The sequence below is a fragment of the Pan troglodytes genome, chromosome 6 (assembly GCF_028858775.2).
Source record: "Pan troglodytes isolate AG18354 chromosome 6, NHGRI_mPanTro3-v2.0_pri, whole genome shotgun sequence".
Lineage (NCBI taxonomy): Eukaryota > Metazoa > Chordata > Mammalia > Primates > Hominidae > Pan > Pan troglodytes.
Window position 1 is genome coordinate 74,648,454 of NC_072404.2, and position 13,626 is coordinate 74,662,079.

General features: G+C 45.5%; 1 pseudogene; it reads left to right on the plus strand.

Moving 5' to 3' along the window:
• The first annotated feature begins 6,850 nt into the window (after positions 1-6,850).
• Positions 6,851-7,709, plus strand: LOC104007278 (large ribosomal subunit protein eL31-like; annotated as a pseudogene).
• The last annotated feature ends 5,917 nt before the right edge of the window (positions 7,710-13,626 follow it).

Below are 13,626 nucleotides of genomic sequence, written 5' to 3' on the forward strand. Positions count from 1 at the left end.
ATTCTTTTTGCCTTCAGAAAGCATCTCAGCAGGTTTTTTCCTGGCGTGACCCAAGCCTTCATTCCTGAAGGGTCTGGGCCATTTGTAGTCCTGCCTGGGTTGGGCTGTTATAGTTTCCCATTGACCTTAATCACAGGGCATCTCCTGTATTCCACGCATATTCTTCCTTACCTCCATTGTGGAGTAGTAGACTGATTTCATCTTGATAGTCTGGGTCAATCATCCCAGAAGGTTGTAACTCCCTTCTTAGCCTGTTGATTTAAAAGTGGCAGGACCCCAAAGTGTCCAGGTGGCAATCGTAACTTCCAGTTTAATGGAATCGTTGTTGTGTCTCCTGGTGGCAGCTTTCTTCCCTCTGGAACTAAGACCTCTAGACCAGCAGAATGTAATGTTGTGGGAACAGGAAGCCAAAATTTTCTAGTGGATCACTAGGGGTGATGGTGAGTGATGCCACTTCCACTTCCACCCCTTGATTCCTGGACCTGTGAATCCTGGCTATGGGATAAACAGTACCATATATTGGATGCTGATTCAGAGCAGACATGGCCTTCTGGAGAAATTTGCCCCAGCCCCGCAGAGTATTATCACCTAGTTGGCATTGTAATTGTGACTTCAAAAGGCCATTCCACCATTCTATCAATCCAGCTGCTTTGGGATGGTGGGGAACATGGTGGGATCAGTGAATTCCAAGAGCATGAGCCCACTGTCACACTTTAGCTGTAAAGTGAGTGCCTTGGTCAGAGGCAATGCTGTGTGGAATACCATGATGGTGGATAAGGCATTCCGTGAATCCACAGATGGTAGTCTTAGCAGAAGCATTGCGTGTAGGATAGGCAAACTCATATCTGGAGTGTCTATTCCAGGGAGGAGAAACCTCTGCCCTTTCCATGGTGGAAGAAGTCCAATATAATCAATCTGCCACCATGTAGCTGTGTGATCACCCAAGGAATGATGCCATATCAAGGGCTCAGTGTTGGGCACTGCTGCTGGAAAATGGGGCACTCAGCAGTGGCTGTAGCCAGGTCTGCCTTGGTGAGTGAAAGTCCATCCCTGCCACCATGGCCACTTTGTTTATGAGCCCATTGGGCGATGGCAGTGGTGACTGGGGAAAAGGCTGAGTGGTGTCTACAGAATGAGGCACCCTGTCCACTTGATTATTAAAATCCTCCTCCGCTGAGGTCACCCTTTGGTGAGCACTCACATGAGATACAAATATCTTGACTGTTTCTGACCACTCAGAGAGGTCCATCCACATACTTCCCCAAATTTCTTTGTCACCAGTTTTCCAATCATGCTTCCAAGTCCCTGGCCATAGAGCCAAACCATTGGCTACAGCCCATGAGTCAGTATATAATCGCACACCTGGCCATTTCTCCTTCCATGCAAAGTGCACAACCAGGTGCACTGCTTGAAGTTCTGTCCACTGGAAAGATTTTTCTTCACTGCTGTCCATAAGGGATGTCCCAGAAAGGGGCTGTAGTGCTGCAGCTGTCCATTTTTGGGTGGTGCCTGCATATCGTGCAGAACCACCTGTGAACCAGCCCCTAGTCTTCTCTTCCTCTGTCAACTGATCATAGGGAACTCCCCATGAGGCCATCATTTCAGGCTGGGGAAGAGAAGATAGGGTGGCAGGAGTGGAGACCACGAGCATTTGAGCCACTTCCTCATGTAACTTACTTGTGCCTTCAGGACCAGCTGGAGCCCGATCACATATATACCACCTCCATCTGATGATGGAATGCTGCTGTGCACGACCCACTTTATGGCTAGGTGGGTCAGAAAACACCAGTTCATGACAGGTAGTTCAGGTCTCATGGTGACTTGATGACCCATAGTCAAATGTTCAGTTTCCACCAAAGCCCAGTAATAAACGAAGAGCTGTCTCTCAAAAGGAGAGTAGTTATATGCAGAAGATGGCAGGGCCTTGCTCCAAAATCCTAGAGGCCTATGGGGGTCTGCCAGAGGCTCCAAACACCATCCCTATCTGCCACTGACACCTCAAGCACCACTGGGTCCGCTGGGTCATATGGCCCAAGTGACAGAGCAGCTTGCACAGTGGACTGGACCTGTTGCAGAGCCTTCTCCTGTTCTGGACCCCACTTCTGGTACCAAAATGTGTATTAGGGTCCAGGGTCCACTAAAGGGACAGAACTAATAGAATATATATATATATATATGAATTTATTAAGGGGTATTAACTCATTCACAAGGTCCCATCACAGGCCATCTGCAAGCTGAGGAGCAAGGAAGCCAATTTGAGTTCCAAAGCTGAAGAACTTGGAGTCCGATGTTTGAAGGCAGGAACCATCCAGCACAGGAGAAAGATGTAGGCTCAGAGGCTAAGCCAGTCTAATCTCTTCACGTTCTTCTGCCTACTTTTTATTGTGGCCTCGCTGGCAGCTGATTAGATGGTGCCCACCTGGATTGAGGGTAGGTCTGTGTCTCCCAGTCCACTGACTCAAATGTTAATCTCCTTTGGCAACACCCTCACAGACACACCCAAGAACAATACTTTGCATCCTTCAATCCAATCAAGTTGACACTCAATATTAACCATCACACCCCTCCTCCTTTCCCCAATTCCCACCACAAAAGCATAATAATTTGTCCAAAGAGTCCTACACTTAGTCCTTCTCTGAACAAAATGCCAGGTGGTTGTAGGCTGAGTGTCACTCCTTTGTCACGTCTCCTCAGTTTTTTTTATTTTTGAGACAGGGTTTCCCTCTTGCCCAGGCTGGAGTGCAGTGACACAATCCTAGCTCACTCTAGCCTTCAATCCTGGGTTCCAAATGATCCTCCCCCTTCCGCCTCCTGAGTAGCTGGGACTACAGCTACTTAACCACTATGAACCACTTCTGGCTCATTTTTAAATTTTTTATAGATACGGGGTCTCAACTAGATTGCTCAGGCTGATGTGGAACTCCTGGCCTCAAGCGATCTGCCCACCACAACCTGGTTCAAGCGATTCTCCTGCCTCTGCCTCCCAAGTAGCTGGGATTACAAGTGCGCACAACCATGCCCAGCTAACTTTTGTATTTTTAGTAGAGATGGGGTTTCACCATGTTAGCCAGGATGGTCTCGATCTCCTGACCTCGGCCTCCCAAAGTGCTGGGATTACAGACATGACAGTGTTTTAATTGCCCATTTTAATTTTCAATTAACCTGAGAGTTTGAGAGTGATAAAGAATGTGATAAGTCCATTGAATATGCTGGTTCTTTGCTCATTGTTGCTCGGCATGGGCTGTGGATTGAGTGTCTTGATCTGGGAAAACGTAACTGAGTGCCAAACCAATATGGCTATCAAAGCCAAACAGACCAGGTGTGATCACTCATGCCTGTAATCCCAGCACTTTGGAAAGCTGAGGCAGGAGGATCACTTGAGCCCAGGAATTTGAGACCAGCCTGGGCAACATAGTGAGACCCCATTTCTACAAAAAAATTAAAAAATTAGCTAGGCTTGGTGGCATGCACCGGTAGTGCCAGCTACTCAAGAGGCTGAAGTGGGAGGATCGCCTGAGCCTCTGAAGTTGAGGCTGCAGTAAGCTGTGATTGCACCTCTGTACTCCTGCCTGGGCAACAGGTGATACCCTGCCTGTAAAAACTAAAAATAATTAAAAAATAAAAACAAAGCCAAACTCAGAGTATGCATGCAGACCTGTTGGTGTCCATTTAATCTCTCTTGGAAAAATGGGTAAAGGGCCAGTATCATCTACTTGCCAGCTGTGGTCTGGACTTCCTCCCCAGGAAATACTCCCAGACCTAACTGCAAACATAACCTTTTCTGTTGGTAAACAGAACAATGTTTAGTAAACATTTGAACTTCTGCAGGGAAAGTACTACATGGTGCTCAGCCCCTCACTTCATGGCACAAGTGCCCCAGGCCCACTCATTTTATGGACCCACATTGCTACTTTATGAGATTGAAGTAGGGCAGGTGCAGTTGCTCAAGCCTGTAATCCCAGTACTTTGGGAAGCTGAGGCAGTAGAATTGCTTGAGGTCAGGAGTTTGAGACCAGCCTGGGCAACATAGGGAGACCCCATCTCTACTAAAAAAAAAAAAAATAGCTGGATGTGGTGGCACATGCCTGTGGTCCCAGCTACTTGGGAGCCTGAGATGGGAGGATCTACTTGAATTTGGAAGGTTGAAGCTGCAGTGAGCTGTGATGGTGCTACTGCACTCCAGCCTGGGCAACAGAGCAAGACCTTGCCTCAAAAATAAATAAATAAAATGAACTAAGGGGCCAGGTGCAGTGGCTCATGCCTGTAATCCCAGTACTTTGGGAGGCCGAGGCAGGTAGATCGTTTGAGGTAAGGAGTTTGAGACCAGCCTGGCCAACATGATGAAACCTTGTCTCCACTAAAATACAAAAGTTAGCAGGATGTGGTGGTGCATGCCTGCAATCCCAACTATTCAGGAGGCTGAGCCAGGAGAATCACTTGAATCCAGGAGGCGGAGGTTGCAGTGAGCCAAGATCGCTCCACTGCACTCCAGCCTAAGTGACAGAGTGAGACTCCATCTCATAAAAAAATAAACTAGGTATTCACTTGTTGATTCTGGCCACCTTCAGACCCTGGCATAAGGCTTCTTTTGGTGAGCATTGACATGCCCTGCTTTGATTTGCCTTTTATTTTATTTATTTTATATATATTTTCAGAGACAGGGTTTTGTTCTGTTCCCCAGGCTGGAGTGCAGTGGTACGATCATAGCTCACTGCAGCCTCAACCTCCTGGACTCAAGCGATTCTCCTCCCTCAGCTCCCCAAGTACCTGGGACCACAGGCGTGTGCGACTATACCTGGCTAATTTTTTTTTTTAATTTTGTAGAGATGGAGTCCTGCTATGTTGCCCAGGCTTGTCTCCAACTCCTGGCCTCAAGCAATCCTCCCATCTTGGTCTCTCAGAGTGCTGAGACTACAGGCATGAGCCACTGCACCTGGTCTCACTTGCCTTTTAAATTCCCATGGAGGTTTCCCAAGGGCAGTAGTCCACAAGGGGATGCATTGTATTCTCCAGTAGTGTAAGAACCCACTTAAGCCACATTGCAAGTCCACTGACAAGTGTCAATCTGCAGCCAACCAATGGGTCCTTTATCTGTGTCCAGTTCATCAATTACTGCGCTGAATATAGCCCCTGGGTCAGCTTGTGTTTGCCAATCTCCTGGACTCAGGTAGCAGCTCTCCATGTTGATCTATGGCCTGTGATTCTGAAACTGTAATCTGTGGGCCAGCCAGTTGCCTGGAATCCTCTGGCAATTGGTTGAACAGAGGGGTACATATGGCAATAGTAGCAGGCAGGTCCCTGGACATCTCTAGAGTAAGTCCTAGGAGGAGAGGCTATTTGTTCCTGAATATATTTATTTTTTAAAAAATTTTTAATATATATATTTTTTTTAGACAGAGTCGCACTCTGTCACCTCAGCTCGAGTGCAGTGGCATGATCTTGGCTCACTGCAACCTCTGCCTCCTGGGTTCAAGTGATTCTCATGCCTCAGTCTTCTGAGTAGCTGGGATTACAGGCGTGTACCACCATGCTCACCTAACTTCTGTATTTTGTTAGAGATAGGGTTCCACCATGCTGGCCAGGCTGGTCTTAAACTCCTGACCTCAGGTGATCTTCCCGCTTTGGCCTCCCAAAGTGCTGGGATTACAGGCATGAGCCACAATACATGGCCGATGTTTGTTTGTTTATCCATTTATTTGAGACCGACTCTGTCACCCAGGTTGGAGTGCAGTGGCATGATCTCGGCTCACTGCAACCGTCGTCTCCTGGGTTCAAGCGATTATCTTGCCTCAGCCTCCCAAGTAGCTGAGATTACAGGTGCATGCCACCACACCTGGCTAATTTTTTGTATTTTTAGTAGAGACAGGGTTTCACCATGTTGGCCAGGCTGGTTTCGAACTCCTGACCTCAAGTTATCTGCCTGCCTTGGCCTCCCAAAGTGCTGGGATTACAGGCATGAGCCGCTGCACCTGGCCAATGTTTATTTATTTATTTTTTAGAGACAGGGCCTCCCTCTGTTGCCCATGCTGGAGTGCAATGAGGCAGTCATGGCTCACTGCAGCCTCAACCTCCTGCTTGCCTCAAGTGGGATCCTCCTGCCTCAGCCTCCTGAGTAGCTAGGACCACAGACATGTGCCACCACGCCTGGCTAAGTTTTTTTATTTCCTTAATTCTCTTATTTTCTTCAAGATGGGGTCTCGCTCTGTTGCCCAGGCTTGTCTCAAACTCCTAGCCTCAAACGATCCTCTCATCTCAGCCTCCCAAGTTGTTGGGATTACAGGCATGAGTCATCATGCCTAGCAAGCAGCTATAGGCTTTTGCTAGAGAATCAGCTGCCATGAGTGTGGGTGGCCAACACTTCTCATGTTATTTTAGTGGTAGGATCATATTCTAATAGAATACTTTGGGCTACAATTTTCTGCAGACCTAAGAAGCTGTTCCAGCCAATCAAAGATGATCCCTTTTCTGGATGATTTTATATACTGAGGCCGAGTAAGGAATATGAGTCTCCAAAAGCCACATAGGCCCACTAGGCATTTAGCTTCTTGTTTACTCTGAGGGGTGGGGAGAGACATTGTATTCCAAGTTGTCTGCATGTGGTAGGTCATAGGTCACTGAAAGCCATGTAATTCTTCCCGAATTGCAGTCTGTGTGGGTCTTGGATTTTTGCAATTCATTAACCATCCCTAATCTGATTATGAGCTTAATAAAGTTGTTTTAGGCTGAGTGAGGTGACTCACGCTTGTAATCCCAGCACTTTGGGAGGCTGAGGTGAGAAGATCGCTTGAGCCCAGGAGTTTGATACCAGCCTGGGCAACATAGTGAGACTCCATCTCTAAATAAATAAATAAATAAATAAATATGATTGCTTTTAGCTTAACCCATAATCTCCCAAATAATCATATCATGAATATAGCATACTAGAATAATGTCCAGTTATATTAGCTCTATGTCTCACCTTACCAGCTTGTGACAGTATGCAAGAGAGTTCAAATATCTTTCAAGAGCACATGTATATTGTAGACTATCGCACATAAATGCAAATTATTATTGGCTGTCTAGCAACTGACATGGAGCAAAATTGACTAGCCAGATCAGCTGTGGAATACCAGTCACTTCACTTTCAGTTTGCTGTGTAAGTTGCATAGTCTGCACCATATTCCGGGCCTCTGAGGCTACTTGGGGTTGCTGTTTGGTTGAATCCCCTGTAGTCTACCATGAGTCTCTATGATCTGTCAGCCTCTCACACTGGCCACACCAGGGTGTCATACAGTGAGTTTGTGCATACTATTTGTATATACATTTTATTCGTAATATACCTGCATTAATATTTCATTAATGAGACCCGGCAGAATGGCTCCCGCAAAGAAGGGTGGTGAGAAGAAAAAGGGCCATTCTGCCATCAACGAGGTGGTGACCCGAGAATACACCATCAACATTCACAAGTGCATCCATGAAGTGGGCTTCAAGAAGCGTGCCCCTCGGACACTCAAAGAAATTCAGACATATGCCATGAAGGAGATGGAAACTCTAGACATGCACATTGATACCAGGCTCAACAAAGCTGTCTGGGCCAAAGGAATATCCCATACCATGTCTGTGTGTGGTTGTCCAGAAAATAGAATGAGGCTGAAGATTCACCAAATAAGCTCTATACTTTGGTTACCTATGTACCTGTTACTACTTTCAAAAATCTACAATGTGGATGAGAACTAATCGCTGATTGTCAAATACATCATATAAAGTTATAAAATTGTCAAAAAAAATTTCCTTAATTAGGAAACAATTTCTTGTTGCTCTTCAGGTCTTTTTTTTTTTTTTTTTTAAGAGACACGGTCCCACTCTGTCACTCAGGCTGGAGTACAGTGGTGCGGTCATGGTTCACTGCAGTCTCAACCTCCCTGGGCTCAGGCAGTCCTCCCTTTCAGTTCTTTTTTTTTTTTTTTTTTTTTTTTTGAGACAGAGTCTCGCTCTGTCACCCCGGCTGGAGTACAATGTCACAATCTCGGCTCACTGCAACCTCCACCTCCCAGGTTCAAGCAATTCTCCTGCCTCAGCCTCCTGAGTAGCTGGGATTACAGGCATGCACCACCATGCCTGGCTAAGTTTTGTATTTTTAATAGACACGGGGTTTCACCATGTTGGTCAGGCTGGTCTCAGACTCCTGACCTCGTGATCTGCCCGCCTCAGCCTCCCAAAGTGCTGGCATTACAGCCATGAGCCACCGCGCCCAGCCTCACTTCAGCTCTTCAAGTAGCTGGGATTACAGGCGCCTGCCACCACACCCGGCTAATTTTTGTATTTTTTGTAGAGATGGGGTTTTGCCATGTTACCCAGGCTGGTCTTGAACTCCTGGCCTCAAGTGACCCTCCCTCCTCAGCCTCCCAAAGCGCGGGATTACATGCGTGAACCACTGTGCCTGGCCCAGGTCTCTGATACAGTTTCAGACGTACTACGTGAATTGGCTTGGGTAATGGTAAAGGCTCTCATTTTTGCATGTCCAGTTGGAGAAAGATGTACATGTCATTCCTTATTTCATTTTACTCAGCAGGGAAAGAAGTTTCCATTCAGACATTATTATCCATACCCTTATTAGCATTCAGGTAAAGGAGACACTGTCACAATATACATTATACATTTTTTAAAAATGACACATTCCAACTTTGAACCAGACTTTACCTTTGATCCCTATCACAGTGGCTTCCCCATACAGCCCTGAATCAATTCTGCGGCCCTTAAGCTCATTAGTAGGCCTAGGCAATACTCTCCACTGTGTTCCTGTCACGGTAAACTTGAAAGAGTTTCTTCTCAATCTTGACCATTTCCCACACATGTTTGTGAAAGGCCTCAGGAACCCCACTGGGAGCTGGATCACGAGGTTCAGTCCTTCTTGTCGATCTTCTTTCACTATTACCACATTGATTCTTTTTTTGATAAGGAATGTCACTTAATTTTTTATTTTATTATTTTTATTATTATTATTATTTTAGATGGCGTTTCACTCTATCACCCAGGCTGGAGTGCAGTGGCCTGATCTCGGCTCACTGCAACCTCCACCTCCTGGGTTCAAGCGATTCTTCTGCCTTAGCCTCCCAAGTAGCTGGGATTACAGGCGCCCGCCGCCATGTCTGGCTCATTTTTGAATTTGTAGTAGAGATAGGGTTTCACCATGTTGGCCAGGCTGGTCTCGAACTCTTGACCTCAAGTGATCCTCTGGCCTCAGCTTCCCAAATTGCTGAGATTACAGGCATGAGCCACCATGCTCTGCCTTATTTTTTAATTTTGAAACCATCTCAATGTTAAAGAAAAATTTGCAAGTATGGAACAAGGGACTACTGACTTAATAGTAAAAGTGGGGGCTGGATGCGATGGCTCACACCTGTAATCCTAGCACTTTGGGAGGCTGAGGTGGGAGAATTGCTTGAGCCTGGGAGTTTGAGACCAGCCTGGGCAACGGACAGTTTCTACAAAGCATAAAATAAAGAGATTAGCTGGAAGTGGTGGCACGCATCTGTAGTCCCAGCTACTTGGGAGGCTGAGACAGGAGGATTGCTTGAACCCGACAGGTTGAGGCTGCACTGAGCTATGATTGTGCCACTGCACTCCAACCTGGGCAACAGAACAAGACCCTGTCTCAAAATGAATAAATAAAAAGACCAAACAAACGTGGGTATTTTGGCATTCAATGCTGTAGGTTCATTGGAAGAATTTTCTTTCTGAAACTTCTCTAAGCCTCAGAACTGTATATGCTAAGGAGTTTGAGGAGACTTCACGGTGGGAACCCCAGATTCCTAGAAAATTATCTCAAAGTTTTGTAGGCTCTTTGTCAATTTCCTTCTTTTTCATGCCATTTAAAAATTAACTGTCTAAGGATTTCCACATGATTAGAGCCTATATTTTTATCCCTTTTCTTGTTTCGGTTTTATTTCTTTTGCAAAGCCTTAACCTTAAAAAAAAAGTTTGTTTAGATCTAATTAACATACATACAATTAACTCAATTAAAAGTGTACACTTCAGTGGTTTTTAGTTTAATCACAGAATTGTGCAACCATCATCATAATTTTTTTTTTCTTGAGACAGAGTCTTGCTCTGTCGCCCAGGCTGGAGTGCAATGGCACGATCTTGGCTCACTGCAATATCCGCCTCCCAGGTTCAAGTGATTCTCGTGCCTCAGTCTCTCGAGTAACTGGGATTACAGGCAGGCACCACAACGCCTGGCTATTTTTTGTATTTTTAACACAGATGGAATTTCACAATGTTGGCCAGGCTGGTGTCAAATTCCTGACCTCAAGTGATCCACCAGCCTCAGCCTCGCAAAGTAGTGGGATTACAGGCATGAGCCACTGCGCACTGCCTGTTTTTGAATATTTTCATCACTCCCAAAAGAAACTCCCTGGCTATTACCACCTCCCAATTGCCTCTCACCCACCCTAGGCAACCCACCCACCAATCTGCTTTCTGTTCCATAAATGTGTCTATTCTGGACATTTCATAGACACGCAATCATCCAATACAGGGCCTTTTGTGACTGGCTTCTTTCACTTGGCATAATGTGTTCAACATTCATCTATGCTGTAGTATGCATTATTTCTTCATTCGTTTTCATGGCTGAATACCATTCTGCTTGTGAATTTGCTACATTTTGTTTTTCCATTAATCAGTTGATGAACATTTGAGTTGCTTCCACTTTTTGGCTATTATGATGCTGCTATAAACACTCCTGTACAACTTTTTGTTTGGAATTTTTGTTTGCAATTCTCTTGGATCTCCAGGAGTGGAATTGTGAGGTCAAATGGTAACTTTTTTTTTTTTTGGCGACAAGGTCTGGCTCTGTCGCCCAGGCTGAAGTGCAGTGGCGTGATCTCAGCTCACTGCAACCTCTGCTTCCTGGGTTCAAGCCACTCATCTCAGCCTCCCAAGTAGCTGGGATTACAGGCACCGGCCACCAAACCCGGTTAATTTTTTGTATTTTTAGTAGAGACGGGGTTTTGCCATGTTGGCAAGGCTGGTCTCAAACTCCTGACCTCAAGTGATCCACCCACCTTGGGCTCCCAAAGTGCTGGGATTAAAGGCGTGAGCCACCACATGTGGCCAGTAACTTTTTATTTTTTTAAATAAAGCCATATGTCTTAGAACTTGTTCATTTATTTATGAGATGGGGTTCGCTATGTTTTCCAGAATGGTTTTTTTTTTTTTTTTTCAGACAGTCTCACTCTGTTGCCCAGGCTGGAGGGCAGTGGCGCAATCTCGGCTCACTGCAACCTCTGCCTCCCAGGTTCAAGTGATTCTCCTGCCTCAGCCTCCTGAGTAGCTGGGATTACAGGTGCCCACCACCATGCCCAGCTAATTTTTTTATTTTTATTTTTTAGTAGAGACAGGGTTTTACCATGTTGGCCAGGCTGGTCTTGAACTCCTGGGCTCAAGCGATCCTCCTGCCTCAGCCTCCCACTGTTGGGATTACAGGCGTGAGCCAACACACCTGGCTTCAAATGATAACTCTATGTTTAACTTTTTGAGAAATTGCCAGATTGTTGCTTAAAAGTGGCTGCACCATGTAATCTTTTTTTAAAAAAAGAATTTTACAATCCAGCTGGACATGGTAGCTCACACGTATAATCCCAGCTCTTTGGGAAGCTGAGTAAAGAGGATTGCTTAAGGCCAGAAGCTCAAAACCAGCTTGGGCAACACAGTGAGACCTTGTCTCTATTTAAAAAGGTTTCTTTTTTTCTTTTTTTTTTTTTTTACTGGACTCGGGCTCACACCTGTAATCCCAACAGTTTGGGAGGCCGAGGTGGGCAGATCACTTGAGGCCAGGAGTTCATGACCAGCCTGACCAACATGGCAAAACACCTTCTCTACTAAAAATACAAAAATTAGCGGGGCGTGGTGGCATGCGCCTGTAATCCCAGCTACTCAGGAGGCTGAGGCAGGAGAATCGCTTGAACCCGGGAGGCAGAGGTTGCAGTGAGCCAAGATCGTGCCACTGCACTCCAGCCTGGGCGACAGAGCGAGACTCCATCTCAAAACAAAAACAAAAATTTTTTTGAAATCCCATACAAGGCAGCTAGGATAAAAGATTTGAGGTTGCCTTTTTTACATTCTCCTACGGTCTCAATCACTAAGTCATATATGGTGCCATTGGTGGTGGGGCTCCTTTAATTACATTATTAGTCCTAGCCTGGTAAGGGACATCTCATTAGGAAGTTTGGTTCCATCGTTATATACACAATTCAATACTGTCTGCACTTGCAGATAATGTCACACCCATTACAACAAGGAAGATAATTCAAATGGTGCAAGATAACAAAAGAGGGCAAGAATCATGGAAATGAGGGTATTCAGTGAAGGAACTGAGCCATTGTGTTGATCATTACAGGCTTCACCTGATAAACTTTTGTTAAAGATGGCTGGGTGCGGTGGCTCATGCCTGTAATCCCAGCACTTTGGGAGGTGGAAGTGAGCGGATCACTTGAGCCCAGGAGTTTGAGACCAGCCTGAGCAATTTGGGGGAAACCCCATTTCTGTGAAAAATATGAAAATTAGCTGGGCACGATGGTGCACATCTGTGGTCCCAGCTACTCAGGAGGCTGAGACAGGAGGATCACTTCAGCTTGGGAGGCCGAGTCTGCAGTGAGCCATGATCATGCGACTGCACTCCAGCTTGGGTGACAGAGCAAGACCTTGTCTCAAAAGCAAGAACAACAAAACTTTATTACCTTTAAAGCACCCTGTACTCCTCCCCCATCCCATTCCCCTAACACTTAACGTGAAGTTTATACATCTTTTTCTCATGCTTCATGTCAATTCAAACAATTATGTATGCATCTCTAAACAATATGTTATGAACTTGCCTGTTTTGAATTTTACATAATGGAAATATGTAGCAGTGTATCATTTTGTGATTTGGTCCCTGCCAATATAGTCTGCAATTGACTACCATAATTGTGTGAGCTGTATTAAATAATTTTCACTGGTCTTTTGTACCCGATTAAACACGAAGATGGGCCAGGCGTGGCAGCTCACACCTGTAATCCCAGATCCTCCCGAGGTGGGAGGATCACTTGGGTCCAGTAGTTCGAGACCAGCTTGAGTAACATAGGGAGACCCTGTCTCTACAAAAACAAACCAAACCATGAATATATCAAAGTTGGTTTTTACATTTGACTGTATGGACATCTGCTTTTTCTCCCCAATTTTTAGTGAGTCATACTGCTGCTATAAACATTAGTGTTGCTATGAGCATTATTTTGTCTAGGTGCAACTGTTTCTCCAGGGTAATATATTCTCAAGAGAGGATGTGTATATCTTTAAGTGTACTGCATAATGCCAAATTACTTTGCAAAGTGATTGTACAAAATTATACTTTAAAAATTTTCATTTTCATTTTATTTTATTTATAAATAGAGACAGAGACTCCCTATGTTACCCAGGCTGGTCTGGAACTCCAGGACTCAAGCGATCCTCCTGCCTTGGCCTCCCAAAGTGCTGGGATTACAGGCCTGAGCCACCGCGCCTGGTCCAAAATTACATGTTTATCAGCAGTGATTAATATACAAGCACATCAACAGACACACGCACAGCACACACATGAGCATGCACACGTGTGCGCACTCCCTACACATCTAC